Here is a 22,832-nt window from a genome sequence, read left to right as displayed (position 1 = left end):
GAAGATCCAGAGGAGGAGGAACGTCTTTTCCACTAACAGATGTGGGTGAAGGGTTCACCGCTGCAATTCATTGTCGACAGTGGCAGCCAAAAGAACCTCATTTCAGTAGATGTCGTGAAGCGGTTGGGCCTAGCGACTAGACCACACCCACAACCGTACAATATCGAGTGGCTTTGTGAAGGACGAGATCTCAAAGTTCGCCAGCATTGCCGCCTTCCCTACAGCATCAAGCCCTTCACAGATGAGGTATTGTGTGATGTTACACCTCTGGATGTTTGTGATGTACTATTAGGCCAGCCATACTTGTGGAGCCGACATGCTATGTATGAGTCAAGGCCTCGTGCTATCATTATTTCTTTATGTAATTCATTATACAGGATACCAAAGGTAGCCCCACCTACCACCACCTCTATGATCGCTGCTAAGAAAGGTAGCAAACTCATCTCATAGACTAGCAAATTTATTTTCTGTCTAATTCGCTCCCAAAGTAAGGGGAAGATAGTTGCTACATCCACGACCCCCACGAATGGTTCCTCCACGCAGCAGCAGCAACGCAGAACACAAGAACAACTTCTCCTCACTTACAAGGGTACCACAAAAGTTTTAGGTGGGCAACAAAGTTTGGTTACATCTGCAGAAAGAACACCTTACAAGAGCCTATTGGGTTGTGTTATATTCTTTCCACGACTAGCCCACGTAGTTAACCAGGAGGTTAGAGGGGGGACAGAGATCGCTTTGTTGCACCGATTATGTAGTGGGGGGGGGGTCACAGGGGGTTTGAGGCATACCCGTAACCCCACTTTATGGGGTTCGGGGCAGCGCCCTGAAATTTTTTGGTTTTGGACCCTATGTCAAGATGGGCGGACCCACCTATGGTTTTGTGCATGATTTTTGCACGTGTTTTTGGATGCGATGGTTTTCGGTCCATGGTATTGGACGCGATGGTTTTCGGTCCATGGTATTGGACGCTTTGGCATGTATAAATATGTATTATAACATTGAAAGGAACATAATGAAAAATCAAGCTGGTAGTCTAGGTTTTGGGATCCAGGGGAAAATCTCTGTGTATATGTGTTTTATGTGTTATGCTCTCGCATTGTTTATTTTCTATGTTTTAGAATTTGTATGCAGGTAATTTCTGTACGGGGTTAAAACCTACATTTGATATCAGAGCAGTTTTGGCTTCAAGGGGATGCCTTTGTTGCTGAGGTGTTTCGCTCGGGCCTATGGTAGACCCTGTTCAGTGTGGGAGATCTGCAAGATCGATTCTGGTGGTGAAAGAAGACAGTGAGCAATGGAAAGATAGAGATCGAGAAATTTAATGGTCAGAGTTTTGAGTTGCTGAAACTCAAGAGGGAGGATTTGTTGGTGGATAAAGATTAGTGGATCAGGGTAGATCCAGGTACTAAACCATTGGGAGTGTCTGATGAAGAATGGAAGAAGTTGGATTGGAAGGCAAAAAGCATAATACGATTGTGTGTCTCAGATTCAGTATTGCTGAATGCATCAAGGGAAGCTACAACAAAGGCTTTGTGGGACAAGTTAGGGACTTTGTACCAATCTAAGTCTCTGGTGAATAAACTGTTCATGTGGAAAAAGCTGTATAACCTGAGGATGAAAGATGGAGACTCGGTGACAGAGCATCTGAACACATTTAATACTATGGTAAGTCAGTTAGCATCTGTTGATATTAAAATTTCAAATGAAGATAAGTGCATAAGTTTGTTGTGTTTTCTACCAGATTCGTGGGATAGTCTAGTTATTGCAATAGGTAGCAGTGCAACTGCCTGGAAGTTTGATGAAATAGTCTTAGCCTTGCTGACGGAGGAGATGAGACGAAAAAATATGGAGAGCCAGAATGGTGATGCCTTGTCTGTATGAGGACGGTCCCAGAACAGAAACAAAAATAAGTCATCGAGTGGGAGATCTAAATCTAGAGGGAGATCTAAATCTCCACTAAAACTTGTAAAGGTGGTATGCTGGAAATACGGAAAGGAAGGGCACTACAAAAGGGACTATAAATCTAAAGCTCCTGATAAAGGAAAGGGATCTTATGATGCTCCTTTTGCAGAGGCGAAAACCACCTCAGATGAAGGTGGGGATGTGTACTTGGCTTCTTCAAGTACACATGCAGATCATGAGGCATGGTTGATTGACTTAGGTGCATCCTTTCACTTCACTCCCCATAGAGACTGGTTCTGCGAGTATGAGAAATACAATGGTGGTGATGTATTCTTAGGGGATGATAGGAAGGCTAGAATCATTGCTCGTGGAAAAGTAAAGTTGAAGTTGCAAGGTGGAAGGGTTAGAACACTTCCAGGTGTTCTACATATTCTTGCATATTCCTGCATTGGCCAAAAATCTGATTTCTATAAGCAAGCTGGATGATGCAAGTGTAAAAACAATGTTCGAGAAGGATACCTACAAAATGGTTCAAGGAACACTAGTATTGATGTGGGGAGTTTGAATTGGAACTTTGTACAAGCTGCAAGGTAGCATTGTTATTGATGGGTGCAATAGTTCTGTGGTTCCTGAAAGTGGAGCAAAAAATCTAGTGGTCTTTAGATAGAAGACCATGTTGTGGCATCAAAGGCTTGGACATATTGGAGAGAACGGCCTTCGAATACTTCATGGTAAAGGTATGTTAGACGGTATGAGTAATAGATCTCTGGATTTTGATTTTTGTGAAAATTGTGTATATGGGAAGCAGAATCAGGTGAGTTTCCCCTTTGGTAGTAAGAGGGAGAAACAGATATTAGAACTTGTGTAAGTGATGTGTTTTGACCTGTGAAGCTTCCATCACTAGGTAAGTCTATGTACTATGTATCATTTATAGATGACTTCTCAAGGAATACATGGATATATTTCCTTAAGAAGAAATCTAAAGCCTTTGACAGGTTTAAAGAATTTAAAGCTCTCGTGGAAAATTAGACAGAGAAGAAGATAAAGGCACTGAGGACAGATAATGGTGGAGAGTTTTGCAGCAAGGAATTTGAAGAATTTTGTAAGAGTTTTGGTATAGCATGACAGATTACTACTCTACATACACTTCAACAAAATGGAGTTATAGAAAGAATGAATAAGACGTTGATGGAAATGGCAAGAAGCATGCCTAGTGGTGTTGGGTTATGACAGGAATTCTGGGCAGAGGCGGTGGATACTGCATGTTACCTAGTCAATAGATCACCTTCTTTAGCGTTGGAGGATAAGACTCTACAAGAGGCATGGACTGGTAAGAAACCCTCTCTTTCACATCTGAGGGTATTTGGATGTGATGCATATGTACATGTTCCAAAGGAGAAAATAACCAAGTTGGATAGTAAATCTGAAAAGTGCATCTTTATTGGGTATAAGGATGGTTTAAAGGGTTATAAGCTTTAGAACCCAATAACAAGGAAGGTTGTGTACAGCCGAGATGTGGTGTTCAGAGAGGTAAAATATGTTATTAAACATAAAGTCCAACCAAAGGAACCTGAGAAGATAGAATTTGAGCTAAAGGAGGAAGAATCAGACTCTACAGTAGAGGAGGAATCAGAAGATGAAGAGCCACAAACTCCAAGTGTGAGAAGATCAATTCGAGAAAGAAGGTAGCTAGAAAGGTATAGTCCATCTACTTTCTGTTCAAATTTGCTTTATCTATTACTTATGATGATCCTGGAACTGTGAAGGAAGCAGTAGATTCAGACGATGGAAAACTCTGGAAAGAGGCCATGGTTGATGAAATGGCATCTTTGCACAAAAATGAGGCTTGGGATCTGGTGGAGTTTCCAGCTAGAAGGAAACCCATTGGTAGAAAATGGGAGTTCAAGAAGAAGACAAATGCAGAAGGAAAGGTGGAGAAATACAAAGCTCGGTTGGTAGCAAAAGGTTATTCCCAGGTGCCAGGAATTGATTTTGGTGATATATTTTCTCCTGTTGCCAAGGTAACTTCTATTAGATTACTTTTATCTGTTGCTGTTGATTTTGATTATGAGGTAGAATAGATGGATGTGAAGAAAACATTTCTTCACGGGGATCTGGAGGAGGAGATCTACATGAAGCAACTTCAAGGTTTTGCAGTGAAGGGTAAGAAAGAACTAGTATGCAAGTTAAAGAAGTCTTGTATGGGTTAAAATAGTCACCAAGGATGTGGTATCAGAAATTTGATACATTTATATGGGGACTTGGCTTCACCAAAAGAAAAGCAGTTCACTATGTGTATTTTAAATTAATTGGTGACCATGTTATTTATTTGGTCTTGTATGTGGATGATATGTTGTTGGTTGGAAATGACAAAGAAATTATCTAGGATTTGAAGACCCAATTGTCGTCCAAATTTGACATGAAAGATATTGGTGCTGCAAACTATATTTTGGGCATGGAAATTAAAAGAGATCATACAGAGAGGAAGCTCTGGTTAAACCAGAGGAAGTATGTCAAGACAATACTGCTGAAATTTAATATGCAGGATAGTAAACTGGTGAAGGTTCCTATTCCTGTAGGTGTGAAGTTATCTGTTGAACAGTCTCCCAAGACACAAGAAGAGGAAGCGTACATGTCCCGTGTTCCATATGCAAGTGTAGTTGGTAGCCTAATGTATGCAATGGTCTATATTAGACCAGACATTGCACATGTAGTGGGAGTATTGAGCAGGTTTATGTCAAAACTAGGGAAGGAGCATTGGACAACAATGAAGTGAGTTTTCAGGTATTTGCGTGGCACTAGTGATTATGGTTTGTACTACCAAGGAAGATCAGGATTGGAAAGAATGTTGGATATTTGTGGCTTTGTTGATGCAGACAGGGTTGGAGATCTGGACCAGAGAAGATCTACAAGTGGGTATGTGTTTAACCTATTTGGAGGTGCAGTCAGTTGGATGTGTAAGAAGCAATCTATAGTGGCACTATCAACTACAGAGGCAGAATACATGGCAGCCACTCATGCAAGCAAGGAAGCAGTTTGGTTGTAGATATTATGTTCAAGTATGGGGTTAGTATAGGGAGCTATAGGGTAGACCGTGACAGCCAAAGTGCAATTTTCTTGGCAAAGAACCCCGCATATCATTCAATGACAAAGCACATTGATGTTCAGTATCACTTTGTGAGGGATATGATAGAAGACAAAAAGGTGTTCCTGGTAAAGGTGGACACTTTGAAGAATACTTCATATGCATTGACAAAATCTGTGAGCTTTGAGAAGTTCTCTTGGTGTAGAGAGACAATGGGTGTTTCAGGGCTGGAAAAATGACTAAGCTCTCTTGTGGCCCCTTGTGGAAAGAAAACAACAAGTGGGAGAATGTTGGGTTGTGTTATATTCTTTCCACGATTAGCCCACGTAGTTAACCAAGGGGTTAGAGGGGAGGCGAAGACCCCTTCGTTGCGCTAATTATGTTGGGGGGGGGGGGGGGGGGGGGGGGCGAAGACCCCTTTGTTGTGCTGATCATGTGGGGTGGGGGCGTCACAGGGGGTTTGAGGCATACCCGTAACCCCACTTTATGGGGTACGGGGCAGTGCCCCAGAAAATTTTGGTTTTGGACCATATGTTAGGAAGGGCAGACCCACCTATGGTTTTGTGCATGATTTTCGCACATGTTTTTAGACACGATGGTTTTTGGTCCATGGTATTGGACAGGATGGTTTTCGGTCCATGGTATTGGATGCTTCGGCATGTATAAATATGTATTATAACATTGAAAGGAACATAATGAAAAATCAAGCTGGTAGTCCAAGTTTTGGGATCCAGGGGAAAATCTCTATGTATATGTGTTTTATGTGTTATGCTCTTGCATTGTTTATTTTATGTGTTTTAGAATTTGAATGCAGGTAATTTCTATATGGGGTTAAAACCTACAGAGCCCATCAGAAGCTTAGAACACTCCGACATGGTCCTTATAGTAGTAGCAAGGATGTGGGGAAAAATGCTTTGGAGCACAACATTCCTCCATTCCTTCACCTACACAAAGTGTTCAATGTGTACCACCCTCGACCATGCTTCACACCATTACTGGACACATCAGAGATTGCAGAACAGCTCACCAGGGACCAAGTTCAGGAGATGGAGGAACTCAACGCAATGGGGACCATTTCTTCCTAAGGGGGGAGGAATGATCTAGGTGGATGTTGGTGGCCACCCACCTATTGCATCTAGACCCCCACAATTGTCTCTTTCAATTTTTCAATTTCCGTAATTGTAGCACAATTTACTATTTTAGTAGTTTTTCCGGTCCTAAACTTCCGGAGCCGTTTTGAGGCCCTAAGCGACATTTTTTTTGGAAATCTAGGAGCAACATGGGTCCATGGACCGATTTTTCTCTTCGTAAAGTTGTAGTGCTTGGATAGATATTTATAACGAGCTATTGTACACTTCAAATGGAGATCATATGCCAAAGTTACGACCCTAGCAAGTTGATGAACCAACTTACCCAAAACGAGCCCACAATTTGGCGTTTCATATTCTAGGGTTAGGTTTTGGGATGTTAGGGGTTTTCCATTGTTTCTCAACAATAAATAGGCCTTCGAGCCTCATTGTAACATAGTTCAGATGCATGTAGCTGCCACATCTCTTCTTAGAGATAAGTTATCATCGCCCTAGCTGGTTTATTTCAATTTCTATTTGTAAGCATATTTCAATATTTTAAATTAATGAAATGAAGTATTGTTTCTATTGTGTCTTTGTGTATATGGTTATCTCTATATTTTGTTGTGTTCATATTTAAATCTGGATCAAATACACCTCACAACTACTAGGTGTACCTACCATCCAATAGGATGGAAATGGTTTGTAGAGATGTGAAGTTTGATGAAGAGAAAGCCATGAGATGTTCCCTTGAGAGGGAGCTTCAATTACATGAAGAAGAGAAACTTTTAGCTCCAAAGGAGGAACCTCAGGATGATGTGGAGAAACCACATGTAGAGGAGAAGAGAGTGAAAGCAACCAGTCATGTAGAGACTTCCTAAAATGGAAGGAAGCACATTGGAGAGGCTGGAAAATTGATGCATGATGCTAGAGAGAATGTGGGAGCACCCACATCATAGAACACGAATAAGAGGTCACTATATCGGTACACTGGCTACATGGCTCTGATGAGCAAGAGTGTAGAGCTTGATCCATCCTCATTTGAGGAAGTAGTGCAACAACTAGTATGGGTTGATGCATGGTTGAGGAGTATGAATCCATTATCCAAAACAGAGTTTGGGAAGTAGTCCCAAGACCAGCAGAAAAGTTAGTGGTGAGTTCCACATGGATTTACAAGGTAAAGAAAGCAACAGATGAGACCTTTTATCCAGTAGCAAGGTGCTCTTCAATCATATCTATTCTATCATAGTCAGCATAAATGGGATGGAAGATACATCAAATGGATGTGAAGACAACATTCCTCAATGGTATGATTGAGGAAGAGGTGTATATTGAGCATCCAAAAGGATTTGAGACCTTAAACAGAGAGTCACATGTGTCCAGACTCAAGCCAATGTTGTATGGACTAAAACAAGCACCTCGTGCTTGGTACACCAAGATTCACAACAATTTCATCGGGTTCAGCTTCACCAAAAGTGAAGCAGATGCAAAACTTTACCATATTATGGTTGAAGGTAGATTGTTGATTATAGTATTATATGTCAATGATTTGATTAATAGGTGATGAGAAGCTGATAAAATCTTGCAAAGAGGATCTTGAAAGGGAATTCGAGATGAAGGACCTGGGGCTCATGCATTACTGTCTTGGTATGGAAGTATGGAAAGGAGATGGGGAACTATTTGTCTCTGAGGGAAAGTATGCCAATGAGATACTCAAGAAGTTCCACATGGAGAGAAGCAAAACCATGGAGACTCCTCTATCATGTAATTGGAGGAAGGAAGATGCTAGTTCAGGTGAAGTAGTGGAGGCTACTATTTATAGACAACTTATGGGTTCACTTATGTATTTGGTGAACACACGACCGAACATGTGTTTTGAAATTAACTAGCTTAGTCAAGCCATGGTTAAACCAACGAAAATGTATTGGAAGGCGACTAAACATGTGTTGAGATATCTCAGAGGCACCACTTAGTTTTGTCTTTGTTACAGATGGACAGTGGGAGTGAAGCTTCAAGGCTTCACAAATGTTGATTGGGTATGGAGTCCATCTGATAGGAAGAGCACATCAGGGGGAATCTTTAGTATAGGGTAAATAATAGCTTCTTGGTACAACAGAAAGCAGAGATCATTTGCACTCAGTCCAGCAGAAGCAGAGTACATGGTTGCTAGTCAAGCAGCTTGTGAGGCTATCTGCATGAGGAATATTCTTATTGGGTTATTTGGTCAGTAGATGGATCCTATAGTGATTTACTCTGACAACTAGAGTTGTATCAAACTCTCGAAGAATCTAATTTTTCATGATCGGTCCAAGCATATCGACATCCAATATCACCATCTACGAGATTTTATGGAGAGGAGAATCATGTTGTTGGAGTAAATTCCTAGAGAGGAGTAGGATGCCAATATTTTAACAAAGGAATTGTCAAGATGCAAATTCGAGTTTCATAGAGGCACGATCAGGGTAGCAGAAAATCCCTTTATTGTTGTGTTGAAAAATGAAACAAGAAAATCCTAATTTAATTTCTCCTTAAATTAAATTATAATTCCACATCTCATGACAACTTGTAATAGTTAACTAAGTTAATTTTACATAGTTGGCTCAGTTAATTAGAGTTGAGGGTCTAACTAGAGTCATGTAGAGTGTCTTCTACTATTTAGGAGCCCTGGTTGAGTTTATTTTGAGTTGTAATTATTTAATTCAGTTTAACTAAGCTAAATTCAGTTAAATTAGTTCCAACTAATGGAGGGATTAGTGGGAGGTCTAGTAGTGGAGTGTAACATGCAATAGTGGGATGTAACCAACACTGATCAACTAGTAAAATAAAGATTCTCTCATAATTAATTCATGCATGTCAGATCAGAGAAAGACCTAATTGAGAATGGAGTTCAGGGACAGTGTACTATTAGTTGTATAATCATATGAGTTTTAGAGGTGGCGCATGCAATCAAAGGAAGGCCTATGAGGATTGTGCAATTCATATTTGTGGATTTTCCCAATTAAATATGGGATAATTCCCAAGGAAACTACGCAAGGAAATAGGAGCTTGACAGGTAACATAATTGGCTAAGTATTGGCTTGACATTGTCTGGGAAGCAATGAGATAGATATAGTGCAGAAGTTGCTTGGGTTAGAGAAAAGCATTGTAAGCTTCTCATATTTTTTGATTAGTGCAATATACAAATAATAGGGGTTTTTAGATGTGGCTTTCCCCAGAAAATTATTGTTTTATGTGTGATTGAATTCTTTCCCTGTTATGCTTCGTGATTTCATTCATCATTTATTGTTTCCGTTGATGAGTAGATTAGATTCAAGTCAATTGTTTTAGCATGTTATAATTTGCAGTTTGAATCTAGAAGGAATTTCTACATGCAGGATTTCAAGGCATGGTCTCCTAACCCTTCTGGCTTGCACCGACTTACTGCACTAAGTTTAGATGACCTTTGCCTTGAATAACACACTTTTATAAAACAATGGCCCTATGTAAAACCAAACTGTGCCATACAAGGCCCTCTTCCCTTCACTATGCAATGAGAAACTCTCTTAGGCTAAGTGACCTAACCTTATGTTGAGGCCTCCCTATGTGAACTGCACAATTCCCTCTTATAGTGATTCCTCCTGCATGCAAAGAGAATCTTTAGTGAAAAATCAACAAATATTGAAGAAAAATTCACTCAACAGAATGATATCCCTTCAAAAGTGAACTTCAGGAAAAAAAGGGACCCTATGTCCCTTCAAAAGCACACTTCAGGAAAACAAGGCGCACTTCGAGAAAACAAGGACCCTCTAAGCGCACTTTCGGAAAACAAGGACCCTCTGAGCACACTTCGGGAAAACAAGGACCCAATGTCCCTTCCAATATGCATAATGCACTCTCCAACAATAGTCGGGCATCCTTTTCCACTGTCACTTCCTCCTGTGCCGTCATTGAGCGTCTCTAGCACACCATGCACTCTTAAGCAACAATGTGATCCTCCTTGTCTCTTGTGATTATGCCTTGCAACCAATAAGTATCTCTCTCTCTCTCTCTCTCTCTCTCTCTCTCTCTCTCTCTCGCTCTCTCTCTCTCTCTCTCTCTCTCTCTCTCTCTCTCTCTCTCTCTCTCTCTCTCTCTCTCTCTCTCTCTCTCTCTCTCTCTCTCTCTCTCTCTCTCTATGTGAGCACATGGCACACTTGTACTCCATAGTCACGACCTTCGTCCGAGTCATTATCAAGTCAAACTGTGAAATCATTTTTTTCCTCCCTTTCCTTCTTAGCGCATAGTGCAGTCTTGATCAACAAGCTCATCAACCTTGTTCCTTGTGCTTTCCCACTACATTTGATCATGAAGAGCCCCTCCTAATAGCACATGGTGCAGTCCTAATGAACAATGGTGTTACCCTCAACCACTATTGGGTTCAACTATGCCTTCCTCATCAAGCCTTTCTCTTTTAGTCCTCACACAAGCATATCATCAAAAAATTCTTCCATCATGAGCAAGGTAAATATAGGATAGATGGTTTCAATACTGATTGCGCCTTGTCACAAGGGAAATTTGTTGGCAGGTGTGGCCCCTCAACAAGGCAAGGTGATGCTCAAGGAAGATGTTAAGGAGAAGAAGTAAAGAAGCACTTGCGGAGAAGAAGCACAAAGAATAACCATGATGAAGACATGAAGCAGATCTTGGACCATGACAGAATGAAAACTTTGCATGATAACTCAGAAGGTACCAATACTGACCCAAGACCCTTTAGATGACGAAGAGGAAGAACAAAGGAGATCTATTGTGAAAATTGAAGACAAATCAATAAGAAGAATAGCTTGGCATTTCCACATCATCATGTAGCTCCATGTCAACTTTTCCAAGTCATAACTTGTCAAGTGTCATCACCATGTCAAATGTGTCCATGTGTCATGCCACTTCACTTGTGGATGTAATGATGTAATTATCAAAAGGAAAAGGACAAGACATAATGTGTGGAAGTACAAGAGTCACATGTGGAATATGTAAAGTCACAAGAGGACAAAAGAGTCAAATAGAGGTTCAAAAGTCAAGAGTCATGACGATAGTTCAAGAGTCATGGGGACACTGAATGGTCATTCCTCTTGTTATAAGAACACCCTCATAACTAAAGCAAAGGGCTTTTGGGAGGCTTAGGATTTTGAGAGCTAGCTTTTGCTTATCTAACTTGGCATAAGAGAGAAAACTATCCTTTGGAGAAGCAAAAGGTGACTTAATGTTCCACTACTAGAGCTAGTGGCTTAGCATTGTAATTGTGTACTTAGATATTTCACCTAACAATTGAAGCTTAATGAGCCAACACATTTTCATGCATGTATTGTAAATGTCATAGGACTATTCTCTCGATGGTTGCGGTATATGTTTTATTCATACATTCCAAGGAAATTGAACTACTTCATTGGATTTGGTACTCATCTTGTTGAACATGTGTTGTATTTGCTTTAATGATCATTGTGTCTATATGAACTGTTTCACTAGATAACTAATGAATCTTTCTTTTCTCTCGTGTGCCTCTCTTCATTTAGTACTATTACTTTCCTTCTAGAGACTCACTCTTGTTTCCCCTCTCGTAAAGGACTTCTTTTACGCATTGCAAGCAATGTGTCACAATGTCAACTCACTTTTTGTTCAAAGGTTACATGTATAATCTCTTATGTTATCTAATTGAAACCAAGGAAAACGTCAAGTTATGGTGGTTGGAACGATACTATGGATGGGGCTCTTACTTTAAACGCTATGAGGTCTAATTGAAACTTCACATCAGGGAGACCCCTTGTATGTTGGTGAATTTACAACACCATCAATAGAAGCACATGATAAAAAGCTTTGTTGTTTTGATTGAAGGTTTCCTGTACCTAAATAATCAACTATATAAGTTTTATGAACTTCCTAAGAAATACCAAGGCTAACTGTACTTATCACTAACACCAACGATTAGAGTAGGTTTTGGCATGAATGAAATGAAATTCAATTTTTGAAGCTGAAACCTCATGGTAGAACATAATATACTCATTGGTCTAAGAATAATTGTTCCCCTTGATGGAGTATGTGAAGTATGTATGCTTGACAAGCATCATTAGGTTAAGTTTTGAAATAGGGAAAGCTTGGAGGGAAAAGAAAAAACTTGAACTTGTCCATGTAGTGATCCATGTTCCATGAACAAATGCTTATTGGCCAACGCAAGGTATTTAGTGATCTTCATTGATGACTTTTCTAGGTATACTTGTATGTATTTCTTGAAGAATAAGAGTCATGTTCTTGAAAATTTAAACGAACTTAGGTATTTGTTGGAGAGCAATGAAATTGACTTGTGAAATGATTAATATCTAAGAATGGAGGAGAACATGTGAGAAAAGAGTTTGCAAAGTACTTGTAGTAGAATGGTATCTTTTGGCAAGGACCTATATGTTACGCACCTCAACAAATGATATCACTAAAGGAAGAATCAAACTTTGGTGGAAATGACATGTTGTTGGCTTTAGGCCAAAGGTCTATCAATTAAGTTTTGACTAGAAATTTTACTACCCAAACTACTTGTAATTAAGTTTTGAATAGAAATTTTACTACCCAAACTATTTGTTGAATTTGATTCTAGGTAAAGTTGTATGGGATGTAATTATAGAAAGTTGTATGGGTTGTAATTAGGAATGAAAAATTGATAAGAAGGAACCGTCAATGAGCCATGTTAAACCCTTAAATAAGTTAGAACCTTTGGATAAATTGCATGGGATCATAATCTAGATGACAAAAGAAAGAAATACACCATATCATAACAAGCTATTCCAAAAAGTTGAAGGCATATTGGTTGTTTAACCCTATCAGACATAAAATTATTTGTAAAAAAGATGATATCTTTAATGAGAATACCTCGTGTATCATCCTATTGATTTCTTCTTCACTTTTATCAATATTAGTTGTCTAACCCTATTAAACATAAAATTATTTGTAAAAGAATGATATCTTTAATGAAAATACCTCGTGTATCATCCTATTGATTTCTTCTTCACTTTTCTCAATATTAATTGTTTAACCCTATTAAACATAAAATTATTTGTAAAAAAAATAATATCTTTAATGAAAATACCTAGTGTATTATCTTATTGATTTCTTCTTACTTTTCTAAAAATAAGAAAAAATACAAAACAAAAACACTTGTGCCTGGCCAATTGGGATTGATTGATTTATTCTTGTCATTGGTTGAATAATGATGCATTGAAAAGTTTAGAAAATTTTAAATCGATTAATTAACTCAAGTCTATTGATTAGATAATCGAGTTCACTACCGAAATTGAACCTTCTGAAACAAAATTGACTAATAGGTTTGTGCGCATCATCAAAAGCCATGCTAATCATGTTTGTGCGCTCGCATCATCAAAAGTGACACTAATATATTGTGTCACGTCCAAGTTTGAACATACGTCGTATTTTTATGGGTGATGTTTCTCGATGTAATCAAGATGAAGTAGACTAATTATATTCCACGTATATGCGTGAAGCATATTGAATTTATGCGAAAGTATATATCAATAATATTGAACATTAGTAAATCTCCATCAAATGAATATAAAAATAAGCAAAGTCTTCCCATAAAAAGTCTTGACATGAAGATAGTCTCCATATGTAGAATTCAAAGTCAAAGTCACTTAAATCTAGACTAAACATACTTTGCGTACAAGTAAAACCACAAGGTTGAATTTTCTCATGGTCATATGAAACAAAGTTTTGCCTTCCCATAAAAAAGTCTTGACATGAAGATAGTCTCCATATGTAGAATTCAAAGTCACTTAAAAGTCTTGACATGAAGATAGTCTCCATATGTAGAATTCAAAGTCACTTAAATCTAGACTAAACATACTTTGCGTACAAGTAAAACCACAAGGTTCAATTTTCTCAAGGTCATATGAAACAAAGTTTTGCACTCACAAGTCTTCCATAGGGAGAGCATCATTAGGGAGAGCATCATTATTAATATAATAATATGGTGGAATGAAGAAGATGGTACTTTTATAAAATAAAATAAATGTTATATAGTAGTAAATTTTTGTCTAGTCTATAGTTTGAGTGGGCTTAATGGTTAAGAGCATGTCTTTTTTCTTAAAAGGTCACAGGTTCAAAAGCAGAGGGGGTAGAGTATGTATGCCTTTGTAGATTTAGCAGTCAAATCGCTGCGTGGAGGTGGGTCCGTTGTCCCACAAACAAGGAAGTCTCATACACAAATTTGGTGTCTGGCTTGGCCATGACCTTAAAAATGGATAATAATAATAATAATAATAATAATAAAATAGTGAAATTATCTAATTAATAGTTACTATGCCTTTTAAATGTAATTGTAAAATATATCATTTGAGAGAGACTCAAATTGTAAGTTGAATTAAAACTATAAGTTTCAATCTATTTCAAAGTCTTTAAAATATAAATTAATATTTGCACAATTTACAAAAAAAAAGTGATGGCTCAACCTCTTGTTTGATTGATTATCTACTTGTTTTAAAAATTTACTTAATTTAAAAAATTAAGAAAATATTATTTATAAAATAACTAATAAAATACTTTTCTTAAATATAATAAAAAGAAAAAAAATTAAAATCTTTTTAAAATCCAACTAACCAAATTTTATTTCTCATTACTAACCATTTATCATTATATTTTATTTAAAATATATTCCAAAATATGACGTTGATTACAATATATTTTAAGATATATATATTAATTATGATATCTTTTAAAATATATGTTGCTTTATTAAAATGTATATATTATTGAGGGCGTAATCTAATTTATAGTCAAAATGACTTTTTCCATGACACAATTTTCCTTTAATTTTAATCAAAATCTAACATAATTTTTTTAAAACTTGAAATTAAGTGGTTTGAAGTGTGGAACAAAATTATAATTTAAATAAAAATAATAATATTAAATAATATTATCTAAGCTATCTAATTTACGTTAAAAAATACAATTAATAGCAACCAAACAATTTATTTACTGTACTAAACAATTAAATAAAATACAATTAATAGCAACCATACAATTTATTTACTGTACTAAACAATTAAATTTCAAGCAATCAAATTAACTTGCATTATGGTATACTTATTACACATCACAAATTTAAATCCAAAAAATTAGAATATGTTCTTTAATTATGAAATACATTATCTGCTAGCAAACCAGACATAATTAATTACAAGCTGAATGATTGCTCTCAAGCTGGTTACGATGCTACGACATCCCAACGTTTTAAGCATTGTGTTGGGCATCAGATTCTCGGTACTTCGTGCGATTCCAACGGCAACAGCGGCAGTAGCAGCAAAATTGAACGTACCAAGGAGCATATCATTCTGACATACAATATAAATGTTTTAAATGAATAACACAAATTCTTAAGCAATGAATAATAAGATGTTGAATTTTATACCCAATGAAAAAGGAAAAAGTAGATAAATAGATTAAATTATTTTTAAAAAATAATAAATTTTAGTTTTTAATGTTAAATTATAGAAATATTACATTGAATTTTTAGTCAAATTTAAAATAATATGGTTTGACCAAAAACCCAATGCAATATCTATTGCTTCCTGCAAAGATAATAAGACAAAGTCATAAGATATATGAAGACTAAAACGAAGCAATATTACAATGCTATTTTTAACTAGGTTGCGTATGCTTCGTTTGAAAATAAACAATGTTACTACCATGCTAAAATAAATATTTGTTTTTTAGATCTTAGAGCAACCACAATATTCATTTTTGTTTTCGACATTTAGAGTCAATACCAGGATCCATCATCAGGGAAACTTTCAACAAAGAGAAGGAGAGGGAGGGAATAAATAGGGTTTAATGGAAAGAGGAAGGAGGGAATAAACAAGGTTTCCATTAAACCCTATTTATTCCCTCCCTCTCCTTCTCTTTGTTGCAAGTTTCTCCTAATGATGGGTCATGGTATTGACTCGAAACATCGAAAACAAAAATGAATATTGTGGTTGCTTCGAGATCTAAAAATCAAAATCCTTAGCACAAAAATCTCCAAACTCTCATTAATATTTTGTGTTTACTTATACTAGTGTATATACGAGGAAATGTTGGGTGAACCTTAAGGAAGGATATGTGTTGTTTTATGATAGGTTTATTTTGTATGCTTTTATATATTTGTTTTTTTTTTTTTAAATTCGATCATAATTTCCATTTATATCTAAAAAAAAATAAAACAAATACATATGATAAACTTGTTTAGACAAATATTGTCGTGGTCAGAGGATCAGAATCAAGATAAGTTCAATATAAAAATCACCATTGGAGATATATTAACTAACCGACGTAACAAAACAAGAAAAAACATTCCACTATGAAGCATTCATCACCATACAAAAAGAAGAAAAAAAACTGCAACAAACTTCTACTATGCAACTCGCCATCGCCACACCAAAAAGAGGATAACCAGAATGCAGTGACAGCAATGTATGATAAACCCATGATGTTAGGTCCCTATAATACTAGTCATTACCCGATTACTATTGTAGTTGTATCCCTTATTAATATTGTTGTGCCCCTATTATCACCATATTGTTATTACTGTGCCCCATAGAATCCCTCTATTGTTATTTTTATGGCTTTATATTATTATTGTTAGGTCGGCTGGGTTATATTGTGACTCCTTAGAATCCTATATATGGAAAGGAGGATTTGTCTTTCGAATCATCCAAGAAGTTAATTTGTGTAATGTAAAGGAGGTTGCCCCCGTGAAGAGGCTGAATTCTAAGGCATTCAACTATCTTTTCTATCTTTTTGTGAGTTGGTTTCATAACATTTGCTATCAGAGCTTTGGATTCTAGGGTTTCACTGCTCCAAATAGGTCATTGTGGAATTTTTACTATACCTTTTTTCTGCAATGTTTCAGAAGGTAAAAAAAAAAACCCATTTGAGATGGAATTGCACTAAATCTTGTGTCCAAATTTCAGAGCTTTTCGCACTATATTTGCGGAGATATGATTTGAGGAAGTTGGTCTTTATGCAGACTCCTGAATTACCTTCTAAACAGGTGACAGGGGAAAATCATCATAACTTTCTCTTTGAGCATTAGATTGAAATTCGTAAAAAGGTATAGAAAGAGGACGGACTGTAGTTTCTTGTATATATTTTTTAGAGCCAAAGGTCGAAACAGTGACTTGTCACATGTCGTACAAATTTGCTCTACTGAACTAGTCTATAATCAGGTCACTCTCGAAGATTTGGCATAACTCTTCCCTGGAGAATCCAATTTGGATAAGACTGGTGGCATTGGAAAGAAGATGCAGAGGGCTACCGCAGGTCGCAATTTTAGAACTGGATGATCTGAAATTTCAGAGATACATCAGATTCAATATCAAGCTCCTACACATTGAAAAAAGGTGTGTAGTTTTTTTTTTAAGCTTGGTTTGAAAAATTAATTTGAAGGAATTCAAAGTGCATATTAAAGCATTATTATGTGTAATTAATGCCTTGAGGAAATAAAATGCAAACACCTAGTAAGCAACCTGAAAGCTCTAGCATGACTCATGAAGAAGAGGAAGAAATGCAACATGATATATCAAAATTACGAGACCAAGTGCAACAAGTTTCACTTGCACAAAAAGCAACAGAATCTAAGATGGATGGTTTAAAGAAAGATGTAGAAGCTAAGATGGATGGTTTAAGGAAATATGTAGAAGCTAAGATGGATTTTTTAGAGACAGGCATGGAAGATTTGAAGACAGACATGGAATATTTGAAGACAGATTTGACAAACTTTCTACAAGAAATGCTTACTAATGGTGAAAGGGTAATAAAGGAAACTCATGATGAGAACAAAATAAATGTTAATCATAATTTCATAGACTCTAATGTTGGATCAAAGACCCACAATATTCTAAAAATCAATATGAGGAAGTTTGATGGCAAGGATACCGCAACATGAATATTACAGATGGAGCAATTTTTCAATCTCAATAATGTGCAAAACACACAAAATATACATATTGCAACTTTATATTTGGAACCAAATTAGTTTGTATGGTATCAATGACTTTGCTCTCGTAAACAAATTATCACTTGGGCACTTTTTACGGAAGAATTGATAGCACATTATGAGGATACAAAAAACAACACTTTTTTTAGCCAATTGATAAGTCTCAAACAAAAGGGTTCAATAATGGAGCACATTGAAGAGTTCCAAAATTGAACATAAGGGTAAAAAATATTCGAGAGGAGCATAGGATTGATGTGTTCATAGGGACTTTAAAGGATAATATCGAGCATGATGTTTGCCTTTGGGAACTTGATTCATTAGAGAAGGCATTCAAGTTAGCAAGAAAAATGGAATGCAAAATTATGGCAACCAGGAAGCATACCACTGACAACTATAAAGATGGAAGTGTTGTTGCCCCTAGTCTTCCACAACCTATAAGGTTGACACCACAACAATTGTTGGGTCCCTATAATACTAGTGATTACCCCATTACTATTGTAGTTGCATCCCTTATTAATATTGTTGTGCCCCTATTGTCCCCATATTGTTATTACCCTGCCCCATAGAATCCATCTATTGTTATTTTTGTGGCTTTATATTATTATTGTTAGGTCGACTGGGTTATATTGTGACTCCTTAGACTCCTATATATAGAAAGGAGGTTTTTTCATTTTAATCATCCAAAAATTGTTCATTTATGTAATGTAAAGGAGGTTGCCCCCTCGAAGAGGTTGAGTTCTAAGGTGTTGATCTATCTTTTCTATATTTTCTTGAGCTGGTTTCATAACATTTGGTATCAAAGCTTTGGATTCTAGGGTTTTTCTGCTCCAAATAGGTCATCATGGAATTTTCGATATAAATGTTTTTTTGCAATGTTTCAGAAACTAAAAAAAAAAACCCATTTGAGAAGAAATCGCACTGAACCTCAGGTTCGAATTTCAGAGCTTTTTGCGTTATATTTGCAGAGATATGATCTGAGGAAGTTGGTCTTTTTGCAGACTCCTGAATTACATTCCTAACATGTGACCTGGGGAAAATCGTCATAACTTTCTCTCTGAGCATCAGATTGAAATTTCGTAAGAAGGTACAACAAGAGGACAGACTGTAGTTTCTTGTATATTTTTTTCATAGCCAAAGGCCGAAACAGTGACTCGTGGCACATTGTACAAGTTTGCTCCACTGAACTAGTCTATAATCAGGTCACTGTGGGAGATTTAGCATAACTCTTCCCTGGAGAATCCAATTTGGATCAAACTATTGGCATTGGAAAGAGGACATCGAGGGCTACTGCAGGTCTCAATTTCAGAATTGGATGATCTGAAAGTATAGAGATACATCAGAGGTAATATCGAGCTCATACAAAGTGAAAAAAGGTGTGTAGATCCTTTTAAATTTTTGCTTAAGCTTGGTTTGAAAATTTATTTTGAAGGAATTCAAAGGGCATAGTAGAGCTTTATTATCGGTAACTGATGCCCTGAGGAAAGAAAATGAAAACACCTAGTAAGCAAACTGAAAGCTCTAGCATGACTCATGAAGAAGAGGAATAAATGCTACATGATATATCAAAATTACAAGACCAAGTGCAACAAATGTCACTCTCACAAAAGCTAACAGAAGCTAAGATAAATGGCATGGAATCTAAGATAAAGGGCATGGAAGCTAATATGGATGATTTGAAGATAGATTTGAAGAGAGACATGGTAGATTTGAAGACAGATTTGACAACGTTTCTACAAGAAATACTTACTAATGGTGAAAAGGTAGTAAAGGAAACTCATGATGCGAACAAAAGAAATTTTAATCATGATTTTATAGACTCTAATGTGGGATCGAAGACCCACCATATTCCAAAAATTGATATGAGGAAGTTTGATGGCAAGGATCCCGCAACATGGATATTACCGATGGAGCAATTTTTCGATCTCAATAATGTGCAAAACATACAAAAGATACATATTGCAACTTTATATTTGGAACCAAATCAGTTTGTATGGTGTCAATGGCTTTGCTCTCGTAAACAAATTATCACTTGGGAAATTTTTACGGAATAATTGATAGCACATTATGAGGATACAAAAAGCAACACTTTTTTTAGCCAATTGATAAGTCTCAAACAAAAGGGTTCAATAATGGAGCACATTGAGGAGTTCCAAAAATTGAACATAAGGGTAAAAAATATTCGAGAGGAGCATAGAATTGATGTGTTCATAGGGACTTTAAAGGATAATATCGAACATGATGTTCGCCTTTGGGAACCTGATTCATTAGAGAAGGCATTCAGGTTAGCAAGAAAAATAGAAAGCAAAATTATGGCAACCAGGAAGCATACCACTCATAACTATAAATATGGAAGTGTTGTTGCTCCTAGTCTTCCAAAACCTATAAGGTTGACACTACAACAATTGGAAGAAAAAAGAGCAAAAGGGCTTTGTTATAGTTGTGATAGAAGATACACTAAAGGTCATAAATGTGCTGAGAAGAAATTATTCTACATAGATTGCGAAGAGGAAGAAGAAAAGGAGCAAGAAAGGTCAAAAGAAGAGGATATACTCCAGGAACAAAGCCTAGATAAAGAAGAAATGAATCCGACCATATCTTGTAATGCATTGGCGGGAATTACCACTCCCAAACCATCAAGATAGAAGAACAAATCAAGAAGAAAAAGGTAATAGTGTTGATTGATTAAGGAAGTACCCACAGTTTTATTCATTGTAAGGTAGCAAAAGAATTGAATTGCTTTTTATATCCAGCACCAGAGTGTCAAGTGATGGCTGCAAATAGAGGAACAATAAATTGCTCTAGAAAGTGACATAATATCAAGCTATCGATGGGAGAATATGTATTGACTAGTCTAATGCTTTCCATTCTAATGGGAGGTGCTGATGTTGTACTAGGAGTCTAATGGCTACAATCCTTGGGTACAACAACTTTTAATTTTCAAGAAATTTTCAAGAAATTTTTTGTGGAAGCAAAGGAAGTTGAATTAAGGTGTATTGCAGGGAAACCAGGAAAGATAATCAGCTCTAATGGTATGACAAAGCTTCTAAAAAAGGAACAAAGAGGTGTAATTGCACAATTATGTTCGCTAGATGTTTCCATATTGGAATCATCTATTTCTCCAGATCTCCAAAAAGTCTTGGAAAATCATTCCAAGGTATTTGAGACTCCCAAAGGTCTCCCACCTATTCGTGATCATGATCATGCTATTCATCTGGTTCCAGGAAATGTTCGTCCAAACATCAGGCCATACATATATCCCTATTCCCAAAAGAGTGAAATTGAACGTATGGTTGCAGAAATGCTAGAGGCTGGTATAATTCAACCGAGTCAAAGTTCTTTCTCTACTCTAGTAGTATTAGTGCACAAGAAGGATGGATCATGGCGCATGTGTCCGGATTATAGGGAGCTCAGAAAGCTCACTATTAACGATAAGTTTCCCATTCCTGTCATTGATGAATTACTAGATGAATTGCATATATCAATTTACTTCACCAAGTTGGATCTTCATTCAGGATATCATCAAATTAGAATGAAGACTGAAGACATTCTGAAAACAACATTTAGAACACATGAGGGTCATTATGAATTTTTGGTCATGCCTTTTGGCCTTTCCAATGAACCTTCTACATTTCAAGGTTTGATGAATTCCATTTTCAAACCCTTCCTTAGAAAATTTGTGTCAGTATTTTTGGATGATATACTAGTCTACAGCAAGTCTTGGAAGGATCATGTTGAACATGTTGACAGGGTGCTACAACTATTGGAGGAGAAACAATTAGATGCAAAAATATCCAAATGTTTCTTTGGAGTACAAGAGGTGGAATATCTGGTTCATATTATATCTCATGAAGGTGTTAAGGTAGACCCTAGCAAAATTGAAGCCATTAAGGAATGGAAAATCCTCACATCCATAAAGCATCTGCGAGGATTTCTCGGCTTGACAGGGTATTATCGAAAGTTTGTTAAGAATTATGGGAGAATAGCAGCACCTCTAACAACATTATTGAAGAAAGATGCATTTTCATGGACTCCAGAAGCAACAAAGGCCTTCGAACATCTTAAAAAGGCAATGTGCCAAGAACCAGTCTTAGCTATACCGGACTTCACAAAAACTTTTATTTTGGAATGTGATGCTCCAAGAAATGGAATTGGTGTTGTTTTAATGCAAGATGAAAGACCCATTGCTTTTTAATGTTGTCCAATGAAGGGAAAGTTTTTACACAAAGCTATTTATGAGAAGGAAATGTTGGCAATACTCCATGCACTTAAGAAATGGTGACCCTACCTAATGGGAAGACACTTCAAGGTAAAAACGGATCATGTTAGCCTTAAATACTTTTTAGAACAAAGATTATCCTCTGAAGAGCAACAAAAGTGGGTCACAAATATGTTGGGTTAGGACTTTGAAATCATCTACAAAAAAGGGAAGAAAAATGTGGTGGTAGATGCACTATCAAGAAAGGATGAGGATGTGGAAGCATTGTTGTGTGCCATTTCTATTATCCAACCAAATTGGATAAACAAAGCAAGGGAGAAATGGAAGAATGACGAAGACGTGTGGGCACTTATTCGAAAGTTACAACAAGATTCCAGTACGTCTGATACATTTAGCTGGAAAAATGATTCGTTATGGTACAAAGATCACTTATACCTCTTGTTACACTAAAAAATGTCACCATGACTATTTGCAGTTAGTATGGCTCCATCAACTGTCATACTATCCCCCTTCACAAGTCTCATGCCTCTGCTTTCCATGTCAAACTCCAAGAAAGAGAGAAAAGTCATTTAAAGTCAA

The 22,832-nt window shown here is 36.8% G+C and overlaps 1 pseudogene; it reads right to left on the bottom strand.

Moving 5' to 3' along the window:
* Positions 1–22,832, bottom strand: part of LOC149187349 (phytepsin-like) — a 194,136-nt pseudogene that overhangs the window by 62,645 nt on the left and 108,659 nt on the right.

Source organism: Pinus tabuliformis, chromosome 3_1, assembly GCF_031772625.1.
Source record: "Pinus tabuliformis cultivar Carrire ecotype Pingquan chromosome 3_1, CPIR1, whole genome shotgun sequence".
NCBI lineage: Eukaryota > Viridiplantae > Streptophyta > Pinopsida > Pinales > Pinaceae > Pinus > Pinus tabuliformis.
This window is presented reverse-complemented; position numbering and strand designations above follow the sequence as displayed.